Source organism: Taudactylus pleione, unplaced genomic scaffold (genome assembly GCF_031769625.1).
Source record: "Taudactylus pleione unplaced genomic scaffold, aTauple2 ptg000065l, whole genome shotgun sequence".
NCBI lineage: Eukaryota > Metazoa > Chordata > Amphibia > Anura > Myobatrachidae > Taudactylus > Taudactylus pleione.
The window spans coordinates 15,081,044-15,108,717 of NW_028284467.1; the positions used below are offsets into that span (position 1 = coordinate 15,081,044).

Genomic DNA, 27,674 nt, shown 5'->3' on the forward strand with positions numbered 1-27,674 from the left:
TCCCCCCTCAGCACTGTGCACAGCTCCAATCTGCCCCTCCCCCCTCAGCACTGTGCACAGCTCCAATCTGCCCCTCCCCCCTCAGCACTGTGCACAGCTCCAATCTGCCCCTCCCCCCTCAGCACTGTGCACAGCTCCAATCTGCCCCTCCCCCCTCAGCACTGTGCACAGCTCCAATCTGCCCCTCCCCCCTCAGCACTGTGCCCAGCTCCAATCTGCCCCTCCCCCCTCAGCACTGTGCCCAGCTCCAATCTGCCCCTCCCCCCTCAGCACTGTGCACAGCTCCAATCTGCCTCTCCCCCCTCAGCACTGTGCACAGCTCCAATCTGCCCCTCCCCCCTCAGCACTGTGCACAGCTCCAATCTGCCCCTCCCCCCTCAGCACTGTGCACAGCTCCAATCTGCTCCTCCCCCCCTAAGCACTGTGCACAGCTACAATCCCCCCTTGCCCCCCCTCAGCACTGTGCACAGTTCCAATCCCCCCATAGCACTGTGCACAGCTCCAATCCCCCCTCCTCCACTCAGCTCTGTGCACAGCTACAATCCCCCTCCCCCCTCAGCACTGTGCATAGCTACAATCCCCCCCTCCCTTCTTAGCACTGTGCACAGGTACAATCCCCCCCCACCCCCTCCCTGCAGTCGCCGCCAGCACCTACCTCCATCCTGTTCCTCTGTTTTGAGGCTTGTTGTGGGAAGAGCATGCTCAGCAGCTCCCCCGGTGGCCATCTTTTTTTTTTTTTTTGCAGACAGAGGAAATACACAAAGGAGAAAATGGTGAGGAGGGTCTGCTGTGGACAACCGTACACTGTCTGGGGGCTTGTAAATCACTGTGTAACAGGATAGGATGTTTCCCTGCAGACACCAGTAGCTGGCACCTCGGCACTGTGCAGGGACTGACACCTGTGTAAAGCTGGATACACACTACACAATGTGTGCCCAGCACCACATCGCTCTGATATTAGCCAGTGCCTCCCCAGCTATTGACCTCACCGCACGTTCCTGCTATTAACATATAGGGCTCTATTTCTAATAGGAATAAATCTCTTACTGCAGTACTTTCCCTATGTGAGGGCATCATATTAGTGCCATCTTTTGAAATTTTAACAAGCCATTCACAAACAGTCCCCCTTGTGAGGATAGAGTCACACAGTACTTTCCCATGCAAATGGTTGAGACTTTTTGGAGGGTTTGTATAACTGAGTAATTATGGGGGCATATAGTCCTCTCACCTAAGGTAGACTGGACATGCGCCCGGCGTGATTTGCAAGCATGTGCGCTGCAAAGCCCAGAAACTGGCAAGGGTGGAGAAGGGCCAGACAGAGGCAGAATGGAAGTAGAGAGACTAATAAGAATGGGACATGACCTATAATTATGTGACCCCCGACATCCGATTACTCCCATCACATGCAGAATGACTAGGTTCCAGCTAACCTGCTATGTGTCAATCACCTCTACCAGAAATGACTGGATAAGTGAAGGAACTTTTAAACTTTTTAGATCTAGAGCACATTTCTCAAGAAAATGTGAGGTCAGCATATAGCAGAACATGTTCCTATGTGCGTAGCCTGCTCCTAACAGCTTATTAATACAGCAACCAGTATCCATGCTGTCATTTACACGTGTGCTTTTTTATGGTAAATGGTAATAGTCCCCGTAATACAGCAATTACAAAAGGTTAAGTAACACTATTAGTCATAACTTTCCTTTAACTTAGAAATAGTTATTTTAGGTTCTATTGATATTGTTACATGATGCAGCCTCCAGAGTGCAGCTTTTAAATTTCAGGAAATGGTCATTATTAAACATCTTGGGCAAGTGTGTAAGTTATTTGGGAATCCTTATACTAGTGCACACTTTAGTTCTACAGAGCAGGCCTAATGAAATTGTTTCAAATGACACCACAATTAGCCAGTTAAACTGGGTTCACAGCTTACGATGGTGCGATTAAGTGAGCAATGTAACAATACATCTCACGTGCCATACACATTTCAAGATCCGTCATACGACTGTGCGATGTATTATTACATGCTGAATGTTTTGATGCATCTCTATTTTTCTTAGATATCTATCTATCTATCTATCTCTATCACCATAATGCGACCGGCACTACTCCAACAGGATCAGTTACCCTGGTGCACTTCCAAGGAGCAAACAATATACAAGATTGCGGTTGGAATAAACCCTTTTGTGGTGTTGATCGCAGTGTTGAAATCCCTTTGGGGTGCTGCTGTTATCGTGTGTGTGTGTGTGTGTGTGTGTGTGTGTGTGTATATATATATATATATATATATATATATATATATATATATATATATATATATATAATTATTATTGTATACATACATATCTGGTTATCCTGCTGCGTTGCCCTCCTTGGGTGAGCTTACACCCTATGCATCCAAACAAGATAGGCAGCACTTTGTAGACTTTGTAAATGTAATCAATAAAAGTCCTTTTGGTTTACGTTGTTTCGAGGCTTACACGCCAGTCTTCAGGGACAGACAGTCAGACAGTAACAAATAAAATGACATCAAACTCCTTATAATACCCACCCCACAACATTAATTGCCCCAATAGAACTCACCTGTCGGATGCCGCCTGCCGAGGTCTGGACTCCACGCTGCAAACTGGCCGTATGGCGTCACCAGGCGCCGTCCGATGAGGTGTCCCAATGTTGTATACAAATCAGATGTTAGCAACTGCCCGACAGCATATTGCTAATATGATGAAACTAAAACATATAATACAGGTATATATGACAGGGCCGAAACTAGGATATCTGTCACCCGGTGCAAGGCAGCAATTTTGCGCCCCCCTCCCTTCCCGTACCTGGATTTTGTCCTTGCTCCTCCATAAGGTAGTGCATTACTCAGACGTCCCTGGTTCCATGCTCGTTGCCATGGGGTTCCATGCTCGTTTCCAGGGGGGTTTATGCTTGTTGCCAGGGGGGTTTGAAGGGAGAAGATGCAGCTCTCAGCATCCTCTCCCTGCAGCGCCAGCGTTCCCGGCACTACCGGGAACGCTGTGTGCATTGCATTCTGCTAACACACTAGAGGTCCAGTAGGACCTCTAGCATCTGTCTCTTCCTTGGCGGCGGCCATTTTTTGATGGCCGTTTTCAGCAGAGTCCATGCGGACGGCTAGTCCGCATGGAATCTGCTGAAAATGGCCATCCAAAAATGGCCGCCGCCAAGGAAGAGACAGACGCTAGAGGTCCAGTAAGGACCTCTAGCATTAGTCTCCTCTTCGGCGGCGGCCATTTTCTGATGGCAGAGTCTGCATTTTCACCCCCCCGCAATTCCCTCCCGGTGCACGTGCACCTCTAGCCCCCCCCCTAGTTGCGGCCCTGTATATGAGTCCATATGGGTAACGACAAAGACATCTCCCACTAAAGGTGCGTACACACCGTATGATATCTATAAACGATATTGATGAATGATAAATCGTTCATTTTTATGCAGTGAACGACCAATGATGCGCGCTCCCGCATGGACGATAATGATATCTATGGTTGTCCGTACATGCAGGCCAGCTAGTGACAGAGAAGCCTTGACGAAGCCTAGCAGCATCCCATGTATTTGCAAATGCATACAACCAATATCTCTGAAATTCTATTACCATATAGTGTTCATATATTGTTGCTAGTACAATTCAGTGTGCTGAGGAACAATAGGGGGTTAAACCCCCCTCTCTTTTCTACTTGGTATGACCCCTCCCTTTCATGCACCTGAAAAAAGTACTACCAGATTGATTGAGCAGCTGCCACTTTTTAATTTTTTTTGTATATCGCTCACTGGGCCTGCTTCCGACCCGGACTCTAAGCCGCGATTGTCGCCTATCTGCGCATGTGTCACAGTGCGTGAACCAGTGTGTGCGATGGGGAAGTGCTCGCTCAAAGCCCGCAGACGGGCCGCTCCTTTGAGTGACCGACCAGTGCCGTTTGTGGGTGGTAACAGGGGAAGGTCCTTTGAAATGGCGGAGTAGTTGTGCGAACGCAGGCATGTCTGAGCGTCAAAACTGCATTCTTTGGGCGTGCATAATTAACATGGAAGCGTCATTGTGCACGTCACCTGGTTGTATTTTAGCCTGCAGTGATTGCAGCGCTTGCGGCGGGGTAGGGTCTACCTTAAGGGCTGCGAGCAGCTCCGATGGCTCTCGATGTTACTGATTTAATCATACACTTCCTGGAGATGACGTGTGCTAAGAAAGAAAAGTGGGCGTCGTTACATCGGCGTGCGATTATTCTGCCGTCGCTCTCTAAGACATAGAGGGTGTCCTTTTAGCCTGGCTGTGCTATCGCGGCGTTTGCATATCCGCCCCCTGATGGCTGCGAGAGAGCGCAGCTTAGCGTCCGGGTCTGAATCGCCCCCACTGAACAGATCGTACCATGTGTATGCAGCTTAACTAACCTATAAAAACATTAATAAACAAATCTATTGATAAAGTAGGTATTTTTATCTTTTTTAGAGTGCCTCACTCGGTTTCAGCTAGGCAGTATGAGCACATTTCTATTATATTTCAACTAATAAATCCAACAATTATGCCGGATATGTGAGCCAATAAATCTCTTTCCTATAGCTGAATTTCATATACAATTGAACAACACTAGAGATCCCTCCTATGTTTTGCATCAAGAACCATTGTAATCCCACACTTTCATTCAATCCCTTGGGTGCAAGGGTATTTAAAGTGTGGATCCATCTGCTTTCTTTTTCTAAAAGTATTTTACCACGGTTACCCCCCCTCATAGTTGCAGGAACATGATCTACTGTATTATAATGGATCGGATATTTGCCACCCCATGTTTAGCAGCAAACCAATGCCTTGCAACTGGTTGCTCGCTATTTCCTGATACTAAGGCCTGTCTTATGGCACTCCTATGTAGCGCTATGCGTTCCTTAAACTGGCGCTGGGTCGTAGCCACATACTGTATGCTAGTCCACATGGACATATTAACAAGTAGACAACATTTGTGGTTGTACAAGTAACTGCAAAATTTATTTTGTACTTCTTCCCCATATGCGGGTGGCAAAATATACTGCCTATGATAGAGACCAGCAGGTGACACATCCTAGACAACAGTAACATCCCATTCTTTTACTCATACAAATATAAATATGTATAATAATTTTTATGTTGAGTCTTGCATGTCTGTCTTGTATTTGTATTATAACATGCATCTTGATGCCTGGTGTACAGCATAAAGTGTGTTTACATGACCTAATCACAGTGTCCAATTTAAGTTTGTCCTATACTTCCGAGTTTGTTAAAGGATACCTGTATCTTATTTTTATTCAATAATTATGGGGCATATTTACTAATTCATGGGTTTTAGACCCAATCATTTTAATTTCCTATTGTAGTTATTTGCGGCAATAAGAATTTTTTTTAAATTTGCCTGAATGTACTAAACATCACATCACATAACAGGGACAGAAGTTTCGGAAGGAACCTGCCCCTGTAATGTGTGAATGGGTGTTTTCGGGGAATATGCCTCATATATTATTTGACAAATAGGCCCATATATGAGATCAAAGAGGAGAGAAAACTAGGCGCTTCAGTGTTAATCTGTTGTGGGATAAAAACTGCAGCTCACCAAGTGGGGGTGGCAAGCCCCTATCAAATGCAAGAACAAAGAAAACAAAAAATGGGAGCGCTGTAGTACCAGTTCCAGTCCTCAGAGGAAACAGCCGGTTCCATTAGGGTGAGAAACGTGTCAGGACGTCACCTCCTTCACTTTGATGCATCTAGGACTTCTATGCTCCGTACCACTGCGGTCATTTCAGATCCACACGGAGCCGCTATACAGCAGAGCCTGCTATTACCACGTAGACTTAAGGAGCATACAAACTAGACAATATGCTCCCTGAGCGATATCGTCTAGTGTGTCCCCGGCAGGGTGTGCTCAATGTCGTTCATGACATTGAGCACACCAGCTGAACGATATAATTAACAATATCGTTCAACGCCCGGCTCTCTCGCCCATTCCCCAACATGCAGCAACCTGACGATATCGTTGATCGTTTTGGTGTAAAAAAATGGACGATATAGTGAACGACTTAATGATATCGTTATCGTTCAGTCCTCTACTTGAATCACCCAGTGTGTACGCACCTTTAGTGTCTAAACAGCTGACTTTTATTTGTTCACTGAACTGTCCGTACATCACTGCGGAGCAGTGATCCCGCCACACATGTGCACAACCAACAGCATTTGTCAGACAGCACGGATCCCATTGGAGGTATACATAGGAGAGGCCTCTCCACTTTCAGTGCTGGTTTAGCACAATCACGTCAGGTTGGTTTTTCATTTTCTCACGAGAGACTTCTGAGATACGGACACATTTGGAGATCACAGGTACACATCCACTAATGTGGATTGTTAATCGTGTCACCTCCTAATTGTTCCCCTTTTGCAGGAGATGTACTATACATTCATCTGTCATACTAAAAATGTATTGCAAATAAGTTACAAGTACTACAATTTGTATCCATCTCTGCACTGCTGGATCATTACTCCAATTGGATTTTACCTGTACTCTTAATCACGTGACTTCTGCTGCTGTTCTCAAAGAGTTATATTTTTAATTCTCATCGGTTCTGTCTGGACTGTTTTATACACATTTTTATTTTTTTTATTATTTATTTTTATGTGGCCACATTGTTGTTTACTTATTTAGTTCTTCCAGTGGAATCCGCCATATATGAGATTTCTGCTGTCTTGCTAATCACGGTGTATTGTTCCTGTTTGTAATATAAATACCTTTTTATGTATTAAAATCAGTGCTTTGTTTTACATCACAGTGCAGGGGCGGTGTCAGGCTGTAGGGCAGAGATACCTCCCCCTGTATAAAAGCACGGGCGCACTGTTCAGGTGGGAACAATCATCTGAACACATTAACGAGAGTAGTCCTGCGTCCACTCTCTGTGTAGGTGCTGAAAATAATAAAATGTGTATTTGGGAGCCTGCAAGTGGTGACAGTATCTGCGAGCTGTATAAAAAAAAAAAAATTCTGTCTGCCAGCAAGTGGGAACAGTATCTGTGTAGCTTGCAAGTGGGGGCACTGTATCTGGGAGCTGTAAAAAAAATAAAATAATAATTATGTGGTGCCAGCAAGTGGGTACAGTATCTGTGAGATGTATAAAAAAAATATTCTGTGGTGCCAGCACTAAATAACGTGATGTTGATTTCACTAGAGGGACCAGATCCTTCAGACTTTGATTATGAAAAAGCTGCAGACGACTGGTCCTCTAAGAAGAAGAGGAGAATTAATATATAAAATGTTATCTCAAGTTTAAATTATTATAAGGCCAGGATTTAAAACATTTTATTATTGCGAAGGCCCCCACCTGGCTGCTTCTTGATGCCACCCGGCTGGAAATATTTTCTGGGGAGAACACTGGTTACAGTAATCCGAATAAATTGCAGCTATTAGTTCGCACCTCCAGGGTAGATTAAAAGTAAGAAAAAATCCCTACTTTAATAGGAATGTGTGATAACTCTGGTACCCCTCTCCCAATTAAGATGGGGAACAGGGTCAGTGTTGAGTAATATTTCCTAGGGCACCTAGAAACCTTATACTGGCCCTGACTTCCACTCAGTAAAAGTCCATGGCCACGGAACCAGTTAATCCGCAATGATTAGGACAATGAAGTCTTGCATGTCTCTGGGGTGTCCCAGGAGAGACTCAACTTGTTTTGTGTAGCATAGACTTCCACAAGGGGTCCTTTTGCACTTGATTACCAAGGAAGGTCACAGCAGTAAATTCTGTTGCTCAGTGTGTAATAATTTTGCTTAGCTAGTGTATACCTATGGTGAATTTTTTTTTTTTAATCTTGTTAAGCCATCCTTTTCCATATACACTTTACACCTGATTACTTTTAACTAGAGATGTGTGCTAACTCCCGTGTTTTGGTTTTCGATCTGGATTCATCTTCGTACTTTGGTTTTGGATCTGTATTTTTTTTTTTTAAATTGCTAAAAACTGATAAAATCATGTAATTTGCGCCCATTTTTGCCACACAGCAGTGGCAGACAGGATGGCAATTTAATAAACTATACATCCCCAGAGAAACCAAGACTGTTTTCATTAATCAAAAACTAGATCAGGGGCCTGATGAATTAATTTAATGATTAATTGAATTGATCAATTTAATTTAGATAATTTATTAAAATTTAAAAGAGAAAAGTCCATTAAAGAATAAAATATTAATAGCCAAGGATTCCTCACAAGTGTTGAAAGAGAAGCCAAGAAATTTAATGGTTGAACTGAAGAGCTGCAAACTCCAAATCAGCCTATTTAACACTAACAAATATTAGGAGGCTGACCATAGACACCAAGAATGTTTTTGAACCTTTCATTAATCAAGTAGTACTAGATCAGAGGCCTGTGGACAGTACAGGTAAATGGAGGTAGAACAGAGAACTGTTAAAAAGAAAAACAAAAACAGCGACATGGGCCTTGCCAACAATGCCCCAGTAAAGTACAGACCAGTTAAGTACAATGAAAAGAAAAGTTGTGGCCAATGGAATTGGACTCTCCCACCCACCCTTGTGTTGTATATTAAAAAGGTCATGCACAGTTTAACAAACCACTTTGTCACAGCGCCGCCGAATCCAGGTGCCTCTTACCTGGTCCGGCGACGCTGGGGTCCGGGCTGGCGTGGGACAGAGGGTGGGAGATCCCCGGTGCCCGCTGTCAACTGTTCTCCCTCTTCTCCGGCGGCTGTGTGCAGGCGGCCGCGGCGTCCAAAGGAGCTCGAGCGCCGCTTTGCATAGGATTTAAAGGGACATGCACACAACTTAGTGTGAACCACAGAAGCCGCCAAAATCAAGCCCTGCCTATTTAAGAAAGTCTAGGAGAGCATTCCTGTGCCAGACTATAGGCTCCATTACCATACTCCAGCATTCCTGTGCATATCCTGACTATTGGTTCTGACCTTGGCTTGTTCGTGACTCTGATTCTGCCTGACCCCTGGTTCCGCATTGATATCTGGTTCTGACCTCGGCTATTCCCTGTGACCCGTTTACATTTGCTCCTTGGTACCGTCTCGTCTGTTTGGTTAGTAAACTACGCTAACGTCTCCTGCATTCCAACCAAGTTTGTCAGCTCCTGTATAGGGAAACTTAACCTGAGGGCCACGACCTGTGTGTCGGACGCAGCCAAGTCCATACCTTCTTGCGAGGGTCCCTGGTGAAAACCGCCAGCACATTAGACTCTGCACCTCAGGAATAGGTCTAGCCAATTCCCTGAATATGGGTAGCATCCACAATCTATCTGAGAGTTTGTGACACACTTCAGCAACAGGGACTGCCACTTTTGTGGCTGAAGTGCTTGGTTTGTATGCCCCCCCCCACAAATACGCTACCAATGGGCTTAAGGCAGCTAACAGTGTTGTTAATCTTCTCTACAGTTGGAAGAAGTCATTCTCCTCATCAGATTCCTCACCCTCATCAGTGTTAATATTTTCATCACACAATATGGCTCATTCCCACTGGTATTCACCATTAAAGTCTCTATACCTTGATGTAATCCCTCACAGGGTTCCTGGCTGTGCTAAAAACTTTCCGAGTACACACTGGAGTGCCGAGCTTAAGTAAAGCAAAGCTACTTTCTGCAAGGGGCTCCACATTTCCTTTTTTTTTCTTTCCAGTAGTCAAAGGGACTGTCTGACATGCTAACTTGTATATTGTCGTTAAAATAATCCTACACTATTCTGTTGATGGTTACTGTATCAGATTGAGTCACGTTAGAGGTGTCAATAATTTTGGGCAATCCTTTTAGGCCTGATCAGATGTCATAATATTTTTTCACTCTGGTGCACTTAGTGGGGCCCGCCGGTCGCATTAATGGGTATACTCGTCATTTAATGTGTACCCAGCTTTAGTGAAGCTGGTGATAGAGAGTAGCCTGCCTGTGAATGAGCTGGCATTGTGTGTTAGATGTTGCTGCTTCTGGCGGCAATACATCCACCCAGTGGGCTGTCAGTCATGTAATCTTTTGTTTGACCAGTACCGCTTGTCCACATATCTGTGGTTAATTGGATAATGGGTACATTGGCATTTTCTAGGCCAAGAATGAGTTTTCATTAAACATCCGGTACAGACGAGGAATTGCTGTTCTTGTAAAGTAGAATCGAGATGGACTTTGGTAGCGGGGACACAGGAACTCAATTAATGGTTTACACTACATTCATTAGAGGCTGATATTGGACGCAGATATAATGCTAGTATAGTTGTCGTGGCTTCACTGATCCTCTGCAAATGGAAGCAAATATGAAAGCAGCCATCCATTTGCACAAAGTCACTTGTTTTTAAAACTAGTCTTCTTGGTCCCCTTCTGGGATGAAGATTCACCGCCAACATCAGCAGCAGGCCTAGCGCTCAAGGATTCTTTTGGGTCATCCTGGATAGGGTAGACGTCAGTTAGCCTTTGCAAATTGGATGCAGGAGGACTACCTCCGATCATTAATGAGGAGATTAATGATGATGGTGTTGGCGGTAGAGATTGAATGAGCTGGGATCTAGCTGATGCTGGACTGCTTGTTATTTTACCAGATTTTTCAGCTTTTCCAAAAACTTTGCATGAACTCCCTGCAAATAACTTAACAGGGGGGAGGTTCCTAGATATTTAATGTCCCTACCTCTACTTACTTTGGCTTCACAAATGGTACAGATGGCTTGTCAAATGTCAGGATTGGGGTAAAAATAATTCTACACAAAAGAAGTGGCTTTTTTGGTCTTTTACCCTGGCATGACAATGGCCTTTTTTTTATTTATTTTTTTATTATTACGCGCAAGAACTGCTGCCACTGGTGGCTGATTTACTTTGTCACAAACAACATCTTCATCATCCACATCAGCATCAGATATACAAATATCCATCTCATTGTGACTCACAGCGTTTCTATTAACGGTTGCACACTGGCATCTAATGAACGTTATTATTTTACAACACAATGTCTGAACCAGAATAACACACACACATTTTATTTTATTTTTTTTATTTTTAGACACTGCTGTGACTCAGTTTTATTTATATTTTTTTAACACGTTGCCTGCACTGAACAACAGTGTCTCACTGTGCTGCACCCCACAGCTCTTCACAATCTGACACAGCCATAGCAGTAGTGCCACAGTAGTGATTACACCCCACAGCCCTTCACTGACACAGCCATAGCAGTAGTGCCATGGTATTGCTTGCTCCTCACAGTCCTTCACTGACACAGGCTTAGTGCTGCAGCTTACAGCCCTTCACAAGTCTGACAGTCTTATGCCAGGTACACACAAGACGATATGTCGTTCGATCCAGTGAATTGGGCTGACCTATCTGGCACATTCCCTAGTGTTTACCCACTTTGCACGCTTCCGCGGCTTGTTCATCAGGGTAGCTCCATCGACGTGCATGTACAGCCGATGGAGCGACCCAGCTGCCGACGTCAGCAAGGTCAGTGGTGCCGTGAACGATATATCGGGCGGTCATTCACCGGATCGTGCAGTGTGTACCGCCCGCCCAATATATCGTTCATCGGCACCATCAGGCATCACATTGGTGCAACGCTTAGTGTGTATCCAGCCTTAGTGCTGCCGCCCACAGCCCTTCACAAGTCTGACAGATTCTTTTATCGAATCCAAAACACGCAAAATCTGACACCAGGAAGATGGCGTTTTGGTATCCGAAGTTGGCAGAAAGACCCCACCCGGGGCTCTGTTCGACTTGTAACCCCCAAAGTTCAGGTGTGTTCGGATTCCAGGAATCTCAACCCGCCCATCTCTACTTTTAACTTTACAATATTATGAGACTAATACTTCAATCTTCACACTGTTTGTGTATTATTTTTTTTTTTACATAAAGGTAGAAAAATTCCTTGATTTAAAAACAAAACACCAATTAAGTGATAAGGAATTTAGGCCCTCATTCAGAGCCGTACGCTCTGAGCAGAGCGCACGCTCTGAATGAGGGCCGGGCTCCATGAAAATGGAGCGTCGTCCTGGACGCTCGTATAGCTGTGGGTCACCACCCACAGGCTATACGAGCGTGCATTGTGATGGCCGCGATGGTCGTGACCATCGCGACCATCGAAATTGCGAGCCGGAGCCTGCGGTTGAGGTTTTCAACCGCAAGCTCCGAAGTGATTTTGGCTCTATCAGAGCCAAAATCACTCCCACTGACATCACTAGTGATGTCAGTGGGCCGGCTTTTGACGGGAGGCGTTCCCGTGGGAACGCCCCCGTCAGGGAGGCACGCCCCCGGCACGCCCACCAAAGGGGGCGTGCTGTCAATCAACATTGACAGCACGCCCCCTTTGATCGGACACAACGAGCGAAGGACTTTCCTTCGCTCGTCACGTCTGGCGCATGCGCACGACGGAGCTCCCTCCGTCGTGCGCATGCTCAGTCCATAACATCGACCCACTTGCGAGCGGACAGCCGCTCGCGAGTGGGTCTGAATCAGGCCCTTAGAAAGAAAACACTTTAGGAGGCATTATTACATTTTTTAAAACTAGCATCAGCAAGATGCACTTAATCATTCTAAGTGGAAAATGCCTGGTAGTGACTGAGGGGGCAAAATTATTTTGATCATTGCTCTGTATCAATTGGCAAAGTTGTGCTCATAGGCAGCTTTGGCTGCCCCCTTTTTTTTTTTATTTACCCTAACCTCCATTGCTTCTCATTGCCTGAGGAAAACAAATCAACTGATCAAATGTACATAACCGCCACCTTAACAGTTATCCTACATTAGTGATACAAAATGATAGTATTAGAAGTGTGTGTGTGTGTTATATATCTATCTATCTATCGATCTCTCACACACACACACTGTGTGTGTAAAAAAGAAATAAATATATATATCCAGAAATCACGGTGGCACTCTTAGGGACTTTTTAAAATGTGTCTGTCTGTCTGTCTGTGTATGCATGTATGTATGTGTATATGTATATATATATATATATATATATATATATGTATGTATATATATATATGTATGTATATATATATATATATATATATATATATATATATATATATACACACATACAGTCAGGTGCGTAAATATTGGGACATTGACAGATTTTTCATATTTTGGCCTCTATTCACCACCACAATGGCTTTGAAATGAAACAAACAAGATGTGCTTTAACTGCAGACTTTCAGATTTAATTTGAGGGTAATTAAATCCAAATCAGGTGAACGGTGTAGGAATTACAACGGTTTCTATATTTGCCTCCCATTTTTTAAGGGGCCAAAAGTCATGGGACTATCAAGTCAAAAGCTATTTCATGGACAGATGTGGGGTATTCCCTCGTTATTTCATTATCAATTAAGCAGGTAAAAGGTCTGGAGTTGATTCTAGGTGTGACATTTGCATTTGGAATCAGTTGCTGTCGACTCTCAATATGAGATCCAAAAAGCTGTCACTATCAGTGAAGCAAGCCATCATTAGGCTGAAAAATCAAAACAAACCCATCAGAGAGATAGCAAAAACATTAGGTGTGGCCAAATCAACTGTTCGGTGCGTTTTCTTTTTAAGAATGTTCCAGAGAGCTCAGCAACACCAAAAAACTCGGAAGACCACAGAAAACAACTGTGGTGGATGACAGAAGAATTATTTCCCTGGTGAAGAAAAACCCCTTCACAACAGTTGGCCAAATAAAGAACACTCTCCAGGAGGTAGGTGTTTATGTGTCAAAGTCAACAATCAAGAGAAGACTTCACAAGAGTGAATATAGAGGGTTCACCACAAGATGTAAACCATTGGTGAGCCACAAGAACAGGAAGACCAGATTAGAGTTTGCCAAACAAAATCTAAAAAACCCATTACAGTTCTGGAACAACATCCTATGATGAGACAAAGATCAACTTGTACCAGAGTGATGGGAAGAGAATAGTATGGAGAAGGAAAGGAACTGCTCATGATCCAAAATACATGGCGTGGGCATGTATGGTTGCCAATGGAACTGGTTCCCTTGTATTTATTCATGATGTGACTGCTGACAAAAGCAGCAGAATGAATTCTGAAGTGTTTTGAGCAATATTATATGCTCATATTCAGTCAAATGCTTCAGAACTCAATGGACGGCGCTTCACAGTGCAGATGGACAATGACCCGAAGCATACTGCAAAAGCAACCAAAGAGTTTTTTAAGGCTAAAAAATGGAATGTTATGCAATGGCCAAGTCAATCCCCTGACCTGAATCCGATTGAGCATGCATTTCACTTGATGAAGACAAAACTGAAGGGAAAATGCCCCAAGAACAAGCAGGAACTGAAGACATTTGCAGTAGAGGCCTGGCAGACCCAGCGTCTGGTGATGTCTATGCGTTCCAGACTTAAGGCTGTAATTGCCTGCAAAGGATTTGCAACAAAGTATTAAAAAGTGAAAGTTAGATTTAGGATTGTTTAGTTTGTCCCATTACTTTTGGCCCCTTAAAAAATGGGAGGCACATATAGAAACTGTTGTAATTCCTACACCGTTCACCTGACATGGATGTAATTACCCTCAAATGAAATCTGAAAGTCTGCAGTTAAAGCACATCTTGTTTGTTTCATTTCAAATCCATCGTGGTGGTGAATAGAGGCCAAAATATGAAAATTCTGTCAATGTCCCAATATTTATGCACCTGACTGTATGTATGTGTGTGAATATTTATTTATATATATATATATATATATATATATATATTTATATGTATATACATATATGTGTATATAGATAGATAGATAGATAGATATATATATATGAACTCAAAGGAAGTTGTTCGTTTAAATCAAAAGGTTGAACAGTGTTCAACCTAACAATCCAGCCTCTAATTGTAGTAGGGATTTCTCTCTGTCTCCACCCCTCATATTCTGAGGCACAAAGTCAATGATTCTGTAGCGAAGGGAAGGTAAATTGTGTCTCGCTTCTTTGAAGTGGCGTGCCACCGGTTGGTCGATGTCCCTGCCTTCCAGGGCAAGGCGAATTGCCGACCGGTGTAACGCCATCCTTTCTTTAAATTTACGGGTAGTTTTCCCTACATAAAGGTAACCACAAGGACATTTAATATAATAGATGACAAAACTGCTACTGCAAGTCAAAGTGTGTCTGATGACAAATCTCTTTCCATTATGGGGATGAAAAAAAGTGTCTCCAATATCTAAAAAAAACTGCACGTTGTGCATCCAAGGAACCTAAAACATCCTTTTTTCCTCGATAGAAAATGTCCTGTTGTTTCTTCTTTTATAGCGGTGATATCTTTGCGTATGATCTTATCTGCAATGTTTTTGCTGTGCCAATAGCATGGCAATATTTTTGTCTGTTTCTGTGCCGGTAGATCTTTATCAGAGCTCACCATAGGCCATAACTGCAGAAGATGTAAATTTTTTCGTTCCTGAGTTGTACTCATTCACCCATATCATGGAATTGGAGATGTCCTTCGTTCTGGATTGCCGCTGCCACATGCTGCAAGGGGAACCAGGAAGACTGGGGGTGAAAGGGAGGGATGCCCACCGAGATACCAGCCCACCTACCTGGAAAGGGACCCCGGCTGCAGGTGGTCCCTCTTTTCCCCCGGGGATGGGAAAGGGAAAATCAGAATATTATGCCCCCTGGGGACTCCGCCCGGCCTCCCCGCTGACTGAACCACCACTTTTCCCTGCTGCCAGGGTCAGCTGGGCGCCGCTCCACGTGCCAGCCGCAGGGGCCCCGGCCAAGTAGGGATTTATTCCCCCCCATCTCCCCCCAAGTTACCTAAACTTTGTACATTGACTTGTTTTTCTTTTCTCTTATATGCCATGTTTATTCAGTACTTTTATATGCTTTAATTATCTCTAGGTGTGACAAAGCAATAATGTCATAAAAATAGCTATAAAGGTTATTCTAAATCATATTATTCACTTTCACTTTTTTTTTTTTTTTTGGGACTGTGCTCTTGAAACAAATGATTAATCTTTATATACAACATGATTATGCTGTCAGTATGCTTCAACAGTTTTTTAAGCCGCAGTAAATGTTATACATGGAAAGCATAAGGTTTCCAAAGCTACATGTGATTACTAAGTTATTCATAGCTGTTGTTATTATCATGTATTTATAAGGCACCACAAGGGTTCCATAGTGCCATGCAAGGGATAACTGACAATAAAAAGCATAAGTACAGACTAAGGCAGACCGTTTACTCATTCACATAATATTGTATGGTATCCATCTAGCGCAAGTGCAATAGACTTGGATTGTTAAATGTACACTTCAGGCGGAATTCAATTGTTGCTCCTGTCGGACGCGATCATTTGCCGGTGCCGGCATCTTACCTCGCAACCCCTGATATGCCCAAATTGTGACCCATTTGGGCACCCAAATGGCGCTTTTCGTGATCGCCCCCTGCACTTTGGTCGGGTGTAGCCATTTAGCGCATCTAAACCCGACCTCTTTGTGTGCGATAAACGCAAAGTTCGGCATCAATTAAATAGCGCCCCGCGATCTCCCTACACTTTAGACTCAAGATCGGGCACAGTAAAAGAATTGAATACTGTTCTTGGAGTCTAGGCTCTGTCAGTAGCAGAAGAGAAAGTGACATACAGATTTCACCCAACCACTGATCATACCTTTCAATGTTGTCCCAGTCAGCCAGGATTGTTTGTACTGTTCTCCATGGGCACTGCGTCTCTGCACAATGGTCACATGTACACAGAGTCCAAGGGAGGGGCACACCTACTCCTCGCACGTCAGTGCCCGAACAAGCGAGCGAGAAATGGGGGAGGGGGGGGGGTGACATGGGATCAGAGGTGGGAGGAGTGGAAAATAATCCTATATCAACTAGTGACCCAGTGGATGACTGGTCTAAAATTTTAGTAGTAACATGATTAAAATGTGCAGTTAGCAGATTTATGTACGGTAGAGAAGATAAGGGGAAGTGGGGCCTTGCTTATACAGATGTGCCCACATACATCTATTCTCTGGGCGCTACAAGTCGCACCACACAACGGGGGAGCTCAGTGTGACCCATCTGTATGAGCTTAATATATATTGAGATATAGGCTGACACAATGTGTAGAGTTCACTATGGCTCATACTGGAGGCCATGTATTTCACAAATCCACAGGATTCCGCATGTATCGCAACTGCTAAAGCGTACACAGACGGACGATTGTTGCGTACTGTGCATGCGTATGCATTGCAGTATGTGTGCGCAGAGGTATTATTGTGATTGCACTGCGATCACTGAGAGCTGTCAGAGTGAATGACGGGCAGTGAACGTTTGCGGGCATCAGAGAAATGCAGGTGTGCCTGACCGTTTGAACGCAGTTACATAGGTGTGCATAAATAAGCTGCGTATGCCGTCACAGTGGCTTGAGTGCTCACTGCATGCAGAAAGGTTAGCGATTTCTGACCTGCTGTAATTGTGCGTGAGGCGAAGATGTTACTTGATGGTACCGATGGTTTCGCTGGATTGCAAGGTAATACGGATGTGAGATAGGGTGAGTGGGCGTCTTTATGTTGGTCTGTGATGGCTTTGCGATTGCATTCATTAGCATATTTTCGCAGCAGACCTGCGTGCGCTTACGGAGCTGCAATAGCGATCTGTAATGAATCAGGCCCTAATTCCACACTTTTTCAAGAATCTCAGTCAAATGATTCAGTCATATTATTCAGATCCATCTCTTCATAATAAAAAGATTCCGTGAAATGTGCATTGCCTATCCATTAGCAGATAAATTGAAAGATTGAACAATATATTGTTCAATCTTTCAATTTATCTGCTATGGATAGGCCCTGAATGATGACAGATGCGCACTCCCGAGGCCGATAAATTGAATCTTTCATCTCTTGAACATGTTGGTTAAATATCGCATATCGCTGCCAGATATTAGAAATATCTGGCAGTTTATATGCGGTAAACGACAAACGATATTAGCAGCAGCTACAGAACACTGCAGAGAAAAAAATCTACTCCCTGAATGATGTCATGCGATATCGTTCATCGTTTGCCAAAATCTGTTATGTACATGACAGATATCGTTCAGCACAGCCACCGGACTTTTCAAGGGATATCTTTTGTCTTTCATCGGTCAGAAAAACATCTGCTAATAGGTAGGCCCCTTTACAGAACCTTTACAAAGCAACATTTTATTAGGAGGTTTAGGACCCAAGTCTAGATGGACCAGTTTGTTATGTTGTGCTGTACGATTTTATGGTTTCCATGATGTGCCTTTAGAAATGTGTTAAAAATGTATTTTAAATAGTCTCCGGTGGGAACACACTGAATTAGAAAGGGGAACTCACCAGGGGTGTCCTCTTTTCCAGTTATTGTTTATCCTCGCCTTGGATCCCCTGCTAAGAATCCTACAGAACTGGCCTACTTTTCAGGGTATTTATATGGGTAGGAGGGAAATTAAATTGCCTTTTGCAGAAGATGTCCTTCGTTATATTTGTAACCCTGAACCCTCTATGGTGACTATTATGTGGAAAATAAATGATTATGGGTCCATATTGGGCTTCACTATGAACACTAATGAAGCGTCTGCTATGCTCCTAGATACCACTCGCATGTCCAGAGTAGCGAGGCTCTATTCCTCTGCAATGGGTCAAGACGAGCCTTGGGGATCAACCTCCCTAAGTACCCTGCTCATCTGTATGATTTAAATATTACCTGTGCGATTAAATTACAGAGGGAATTAAAGACTTTGAGCCATCTTTTACTTTTTTTTCTTGACAGTGTATTTGCATAAGTCCTTTCCTATTCTCCTTACTGAAAAAAAGATACCAAGCATATTAATTCTTTGTATCGTAATTATATTTGGAAGGGTGCCATGGTCTAATCAGCCTTCGGAAGTTTATATCAGTCCAAATCAAAAGGAGTGATCAACTTCCCCAATGTCACTGCTTACAACCATGCAGCCATATTTCGCTACCTATGGGAATGCCTGAATGAAACTGACCTATACATTTGTACTGGGCTAGAACAGAGCTTTGTTCACCCTCTGAACCATATTAGTTTCCTCCACCAACATGACCAAGAGATCCATTTTAGTCCTACAAGATAATCCTCTATTATGGAGTACCTGTAAACTTTGTTACATCCTTCGTCACAAGGTTAATTTGAATTCTCACAAATCACTCCTTGTGTCATTACTAAATAATCCAGACTTTCAAGATGGTATGATTTCTTATCCTTTTACACTACGGTGGGTAGGAGGTGTGTATTTCCCATCTAGTTAATATCACTACTAATCGCCCACTTACATTGCTGAGGCCTCAGATAAGAATTTAAGATCCTATCCTAGGGCTTTCCTACAGGCCCAGTAGTAATATTGTACTTTCAGGACTTTTTCAGAAATAGATAGGATTCAATCACATTATGCCAATCTTGACAAATCGCTCACCTTTTTGTGTAAAGGTCTTACCACACATTACACATCTTTAAGGGAAGTGGCTGATTTTTCATTTTCTAATTAGACTGGTATGACTCAGTGGTTGCCTCATTTCCCTTCCCCCTCTATTCCCCAAATGATTTGTACCTTTTATTCCTCCTGTAGGCTTTTACCATCTAGCATATTCACTGAATTGCTCCTTAACATCTACCATCACACCTATTTCTTACCAAAGAAATGTCATCTGATGTGGCTTTCAGATTTCCTCTATTGCCCAATATGTGCTCACAGTGAGGCTTTTTTTTTTTGTTTTCAATGTCTATATAGGAGTGTCCCTAGTTAGACATTTTTGGTTACTAGTACGCAATTACGCCAGGCTTGCCTACCCTCCCGATTTGGCCGGGAGCCTCCCGATTTTCGGGTGCCGCTCCCGGCCCCCCGGAAAGGCAGGCAAGCCTCCCGGAATCCCCCAGCCCAGAAAATAACGGCATTGTGAAGAGGGGGCGGGGCCACGATGATGCGATTGTGCGGCTCCGCCCCCAATATGTCAGTGACTGGCCACGCCCCCCGCTGTTAGCCGACAATCCGCTCCCTCCCGGAAGGAGGGGGCTGATTGTCGGCAAGTATGAATTACGCTGAAGATCAGTTTGTGAACTATGTCCCTGATTCAGTATGGATCGCTATTGCAACCGTGTATGCAGATCGGCCGATGGTGTATACTGCGTATGCAGTGCACGTACGCAGTGACAGATTTGCGATCGCACTGCGTTTACGCACGCACATAGAAGGCTATCGAAGAGTGAGTGACTGGACATCAGTGTCTGGAGGTGGTGATGTGGGAGTGGTCGGAGAAACGCAGGCAGGCCCGATCGTTTGAACGCTGTTGCATGGGCGTGCATAAATTAGCCACTGCCACGGCATACACAGCTTTAGTACTCGCTGCGTGCGACGAGACTTGAAATATCTGAGACAGGTCAAAGCTGCTGTAATTGTGCATTAGGGTTACTCGATGTTACCAATGTGTACGCAGGACTGCGAGGTATTACGGATGTGAGAAAGCGGTAGTGGGCCTCTCTATGATGGCTGAGCGGTTGCAAATATTAGCATATTTTCACAGCAGAACTGCGAGCGATTACGCAGCCGTGATCTCAATAGCGAACCGTGCTGAATCAGGCCCAATGTCCCTTTTGGTCCTGAGTGGTCTCGAGAACCAGAGCTTATAGGGGAAGGAAGAAACTACTAGTAATCAGCACAGCTGGTTGAAAAACCATTCAACTGGATTCAAAAGGAGCACCCCTCCTTTCCTTCCAGTTACATTGATACACTTCCTAATGTCACCATGTATTACATCCACAAGAGTCTACAACATACCTCCCTGTATAAGCTTAGAATTGTTGATAATGATGACCCTCCGATTTTTCTGTCACCCCCCTACATACACATACACACACACACTGCGCCTGCCGCCAGTCTAAAATTTTATATTAGGCCCTGCTTATGGGCATCTGTTTTAATGAAATCGATTAGCATATAGACGCAGAGGCGGCTGTGGCCCAAGACGCAGGCCCAATGTGTGCACCTCATCAACAATGTAAATCAAGATCTGCCAAGTCCATTTTTTTTTTTTTTTTTTTAATTCTTTTAACAAGAATAATCTTCCTTTTGGCTGTCTGAATTTGATTTTACACTTAATGTCTAGAAAAAATAGTTGCCGCTTACAGATGGTAGAATCACAGATAATAATTTAGCATTAAATCTTACCCATTTACTATGCAAATTAGAAATTTTAAAAGGTTTCCTCGATCGCTTACATTCTAACATAGATTTAGTATTTACTTATCTTGCGTATAGATTGTCACAGATTGCGTATAACAGCTGCTGTGGGTTTTCTTCTGAACATAGAAGGAACAGAAACTGTCTGTTGTGGCTGTTTGGGAGAATAGCACAGTACGTAATATTTGCTATGTTAACATCCCCTGTCAGAATATCTATGCTTCATGTTATCTAAAAATTCAAAATATTCCCGTTATTCTGGTCATAGTAAACTTTTCTAAACGGAAAACATTTAAAAACTTCTCTGGAACATCATTCTAGATATAGAATATTTCTGGTGGTTGTCATCAGCACAGGGAGAGTTTCAGATTCAGCATTTTACAAAAAAAAACTAAACAAGGCATAGTAATTTTTGTACTGGTACATCTAGTCCAGGGCAGTGTAGAATTTACCTTCTGGAGTGTTTCTGAAGTCCCCATTGTGCTCCGCAGCCAGAGGATCCCGGTCCCCAGAACGTGTTCATTGCTCCTATAGGGTATGGATTGACGTCCCAGAAACGTCTGGGCCTCACAAGGGTGGGCGGGGAGGTAGTCAGAGAAGCATCACAAAGGGGGGGAATAGTCTGTTGCAGAATCCTACCTCCAGTGTTTACTACTCGTATTAAGGTTCAGTAGACCATCATCCCGGTAGTGTCAGTGCAGCACAAGAGTGGGTCGGGAGGACACCTGAATAGGGCTGACAACTTGATTGGAGTGGTTAAGAGCGACAAACGAGCACGTCAGTGGCACAGCTGTAATTGAGCAGCTCATGTCTGTGGCTGTTCGACAGCCCTTAATATACATTTTGCTATTTACTATTGGGGGGGGGGTATCCAATTAGCGGCGAACAGCAATTTTTTTTATTTCACCCGAAATAATAGCATATTTCGGGCGAAAACACATAGGATCCGTGATAAGTTCACGGATCTATGTGTTTCCGCCTTTGCTGGGGCGAAAAAAACAGCACATTTCGTGTTATTTTTTTAGTTTTTTTTTTTCAGGACACATCGGGTCCCAAAAAAACTCCCACGATAAGTTGTGGCATCTGGTGGCACATCGGGGCTAATTTGATATCCCAGGAGGATCCATTAGTGCCCGAACAATGTTCAGGGCTATTTGGATACTGCTCAAAGTCTGAAGCTGCTCCGGCAATCTTGACACAGCAGCTGTAAACAGAGTATAAGTTTCGTCGTTAGTTGTGTTAAGGAGAATTGTGGGCCTATTAACAGGAACACTTGCCTGCGCACCAGCTCGCACGCTCCTGATCTGGCTTAATTATTATAGAACAATTTTTAGGTGGTGTGGTTTTGTAATTTGCCCTGGGCTCCACGAACCCTGGTTACACATTTTGATGTAGACAGTTAAAATGTTGACAACCAAAATCTAGACAGTTAAAATGTCGGCAAAGAAAATGTAGACAGTCATAAAATGTTGTGCGTTTTTACGTGCTACAGAAAACTGGGTACCCAGTTTTTAAAACTGATTGTGTCCTGCAGGACACCTTGGTGCTGTGTGTGCTGCAGTAGCCAGTCGCTGCGCAGCGGCGTCTCACCAGCCAATCATCCTCGCCACCTGAGTCCACCTCCTCTTTCCCACCAGCGTGCATAGGTTGGGCAGCAGCATGGTTCCTGCAGGCTGGGCAGGAGTAATACATTAAAACTTGGCACTTTTATTGTTATTTATTGTTGTAATAAAAATTCCATCCACGAGGAATGGTACAGTGAAATATAAGAAACAAAATGTATTAAGACTAATAAGCCTACATACAGATTTGTGTATAAAGATAGAAAAATGTGAACAATTATAAAAAAGAGCAAGGTCCACTAATTGGTCTCCTAGTATTTCGTGAGTCTAGTACTATATTACATAGGAGCAAAATTATGTGGTAATAGTACAGGTTGAATCTCCGATATCCAAAATGCTTGGGACCCAGGGGTATTTTGGATAACGGAATATTCAGTATTTTGGAATAATTGCATATCATAATAAAATATCTTGGGAATGGGACCCAAATATACACACAGAATGCATTTATATGTTATATACACCTTATACACACAACCTGCAGGTCATTTTATACAATATTTTCAATAAGTTTGTGGCTCAAATAAAGTTTTTGTTCAGAACTGAAATTCATTTATGTTTCATATACACATTATACACACAGCCTGAAAGTAATTTATACAATATTTGTAATAATTTGTGCCTTAGACAAAGTTTGTGTACATTGAACCATCAAAAATCAAAGGTTTCACTCTCAATCATTCCAAAAAAATTCCGTATTTCGGAATATTCCGTATTTCAGAATATTTGGATATGGGAGACTCAACCTGTATATTGAATATTCCTAACAGCCTATATATATAAATACTCCATATTGGTCAAAGTTTATACGAGTTATGGAAATCACTATTTTGCAATAATGATATCTAATCTGCTTAAGTAGTATTCAGTTCACTTAAGAAAGATAGTGTACTCGTAGAAGCTTAATAATTATGTCCTCCTTTTAATATAGGATATTATTTACTGGATCAATCTTCTATAGTTCACACACTCACATGTTGATACTTATTACCCAAGTGCTATTCCAATAGGTTGTGATCTTATCATTGTTACATTGCATTTATGAGCACTCCTGGAGAATGTACAGTAGCATTCCTAAAATGCGTAATATCTTATAAATTGCTGTGGTATTGTAAATAAACCCAGCCGTTATGAGAAAAATATACTGCAGCTTACAATAAAGCACATATATTAATTTGTTGTATTAACCACTAGTCCAAAACGCCCACATGTTTTTTGAAAAAAAACCTTCAATGAAGGAATAATTATTTATGTAATCTTTGGTGTAACACACAATAAGTAGCAAGCGTGGAGTAGCGCTGCAGCAAAACCGCTATTTGATATTACTGATGCTCAGGCTGATTGATTTATATGGTGCTCACAAGCTACTCAAATTAATACTGGCCATAAACAATAGTGCTGTTTCCAAAGTTCACATCATCATCCACACTCTTTTTTATAATAGCATTATCCCACTATATATTTAGTGTTGGTCTATTTTAAACTAGTACAGGCACAATATACACATTATCATGGGACCATGTGGAGGACCTGCTTGAAACGCCAATGCGCTCATTTCACTGTATTAACAGCCTCAAGGCTGATAAAGCTGTTAATACAGTGAAATGCACGCTTTGGCATTTCAAGTGGGTCCACCACATGGTCTATTTTAAACTAGTACAGGCATAATGTACACATTAAATAAAAAACAAATTACAAGTGCACAACACCAAAATACTAATTATATATAATACATTTTGCAATAGAATTTTGCAATAAATAGAAGTTTTAGCATAATCATGGCCAAGGTTATGGGCCTACCCACCACTTCACGATAATCTCTTAGGGTAGGTCCCTAACATACTGAGGTTCAAATCCATAGCGCAGGACACCCCCAAACCATCCAAGCTGAACCACCCCAGGGCATCACTCTAATAAGAAAAGTGGAGTGTAAAATTGGATAGATAAGAGCAGCTACTGCTTCATATATAAGAATAGAGATGTGAAAATACACATATAATAAACAAACAATAGAAGTGTTAAAAAGTGCAAAAAAGGAAAACTGTGTTATAATGCGATGCCCTGAAGCAGGCCAAGCAAAGCAATCCAGGGGACCCATGCCCCAAAAATCAACCCAAAGCTGCACTACAGTATATACATTTTTAGGACTTGCCTAAATTGTGCCTTTTACTAATGTGCAGTCACAATGCCAGACTCCCTGCTTAAAACCAATTTATGAGGGGTGCTAACCCAGGCTGAAGGTGTTTCATGCTTTCAGGTGTGATGCCCCGAGGTGGCTCAGCTGTTAGGGACCTACCCTTAAAGGTTACCGTGAAGTGGTGGGTAAGCCCATAACCTTGGCCATGATTATACTAAAACCTCTATTTATTGCAAAATTCTATTGCAAAATGTATTTAGTAATTTGGAGTTGTGCACTTGTAATTTGTGTTTTTGTGTTTGCAATAATAGTCGCACCTCCCATTATATATATTCAGGGTGTGCAGTCTAGGGTCCTTTTCCATAAGATACACATTATCATGGGACCAAAACTAAACACCTGTATGAATGTCCACATTTTGACCAAATCTGTATTTTGATACAGGCAAAATAAAGACATGCCTATATTTTGACTGCAGGTTGGACAACTGTATAGCAATTTCCAATAGTTTTAATGTCGACATTTTGACATGGTGAAAATGTTGACCTATAAGATAAAGAAATCTAGGTACAGGTCTGACCAGCCGCAGACTCTGCAGCTCTCCTGACACGCAGGAGATCACAATGGCTAATTTATGGACGCCACGCGTTTAAACGGTCAGATGTGCCTGCGTTCTTCTGACCACACCCAAACACTGACAGCCCGTCAATCACTTTGCATATGGATCTAATGCGATTGCTGCTCATGGCAAGTGCGGCTTATATGCATGTGCAATGACAAACAATTACTCGATCTGCATTATAATCGCATTTGCGTCCATCTCTGAATCAGGCCCATGGTTCTTGCTGGTACCTTCTAACTTCAATACAAACTTGATATTAACTTAATATGTCTGTAAATTGCATCTCTAATAATGAGTCGCTTTTTTATATACAGTATGTTGCATTATTACTTTAAATGTTTTATTGCATGCAACAGGCACTGTGAAAACGGTATATTTTATTATGTATATACTTCAATGCCACCCTGTTTAAAGTGATCTGGGGTGCATGGTAGTATGACTTGAGCCGCGTATCCACTTGCAGATAGTGGAACGACCATGTACAGTCGTTCCTCACCCCCTGTAGTGCCTGATGTCGGAAACGACCAGCGTGAGCGCGCATCGCTGGATGTTTCTGACATTAAACTGCCCAATTTATGCCCGAGTACTAAGCGATTGAACAATGCCGTTATCATTCAATCGCTCATTTATTTCTGCAAGTGGATATGCGGCTTTACAAACAGAGTTTCTCAGGTGATCTCTGCAGCAAAAGCAAAGTTTAGAAAGATGTTTGTTTTTGTTTTTTTTATAAAAATTATGTTTTCATTCTGTGACCACTCGACAATTTCCCATATGATATATATTTTTCACGTAGCCAGCATTGTGTTTGGCTAGCAAATATTACATTCTGTGACTTGTTTGGTGGAAGGCTTTACATTTATTTGTCCTTTGGCATTGTACCAAATTCCATACTGATAATGCCTGTGCCTTAACCTGGTAACCTTGGAGTCATTGGGAGAGTACAGTACACCCAGTCCTATGCTGCTTTAAAGAATTGAATAGAGATTGAATGTAAGCTACCATCCATTCATAACGGGACCAGTGATGATTGTTTATTTTTTTTCTTCCCATAGTGGGCCTGATTCTTATTTGCATGCAAGTCTAAAAGCGGACGCATTTATAGATTTGTAGCAGACTTCAGTTCACATGCATCACACCATGCATGCACGCACACCTTTACATGAGTTCCGAGCTTGTCCAGATCTCTGTGCATTAAATCTGCGTTTCTGGGTTTCAATTGGGTGGCTACCTTGCGAATGGATGTAAAAGATGAGCAAGTAGCCAGAGTTATGTGCTATTAGAGTGTGACAAATCTTTTGCACCCAGCATGCCGTAGGTGTAAGTGCCAATACTGATGATGACCGCTGTAGACACAAACACATAGGGCATTGCAACTATACACACACAAAGCTGTATGGATACTCATATTGGCAAAAGGCAGTGAATCTGGCTGCCGCCACCATCTGTACTTGCACTCGCTTTACAACCGACTCAGAATCTGGCGCAGTATGAGGATGATCTGACCCGATTTGAATTAGTTCATTGCGTTGTTTAACAGTTTAACAGCTCTACAATTTACTTCTTACAGACCATCCAACCAAAGCATACAATCTTTTACTTCAAAAATGTGTAGAATGTACACCCATCAGCCCTAACATCAAAACCACTGACAGGTGATAGCGTTCCATCTAGACTGCAGGCAGGGCAGGGCGCTAAGGGTGCCTTTGCACATCAAAAATGGGGCGTGGCCTGCCATGGGGTGTGGCCTTGTGACAGATGGTGTAATGGTTAGCATTATAGCCTCATAGCACTGAGGTCATTCTAGCCTCACAATACTGAAGTCATGGGTTTGATTCCCACTATGGACCTAACTGTATGGAGTTTGTATATTCTCCCTGTGCTTGCACAGGTTTCCTCTGGGTACTCAGGTTTCCTCCCACATTTCAAAAATACACTGGTAGGTTAATTGGCTCACAAAAAAAAAAACTCTAGTGTGTGTGCTATATAAATAACTGTTAATAGTAATAATAATTTGTCACACTTGAGGGCGTGCCCAACACTTACGGAGCTGCTGGGCATGCGCATGGCTGCTATTCACCCGGCAGTGATCGTTCACTGCAACATTTCCCACCCTCGGGACACTGCGGCCTGCGGGTGGGGAAGGCTCAGAGCAGGCTGATTTACATGGGCGCC

General features: G+C 42.9%; 1 protein-coding gene across 1 annotated transcript in view; it reads left to right on the forward strand.

The window, feature by feature from the left end:
- Nucleotides 1-27,674, forward strand: part of VDR (vitamin D receptor) — a 165,700-nt gene that overhangs the window by 23,412 nt on the left and 114,614 nt on the right. The gene's annotated exons all lie outside the window — the stretch shown is intronic.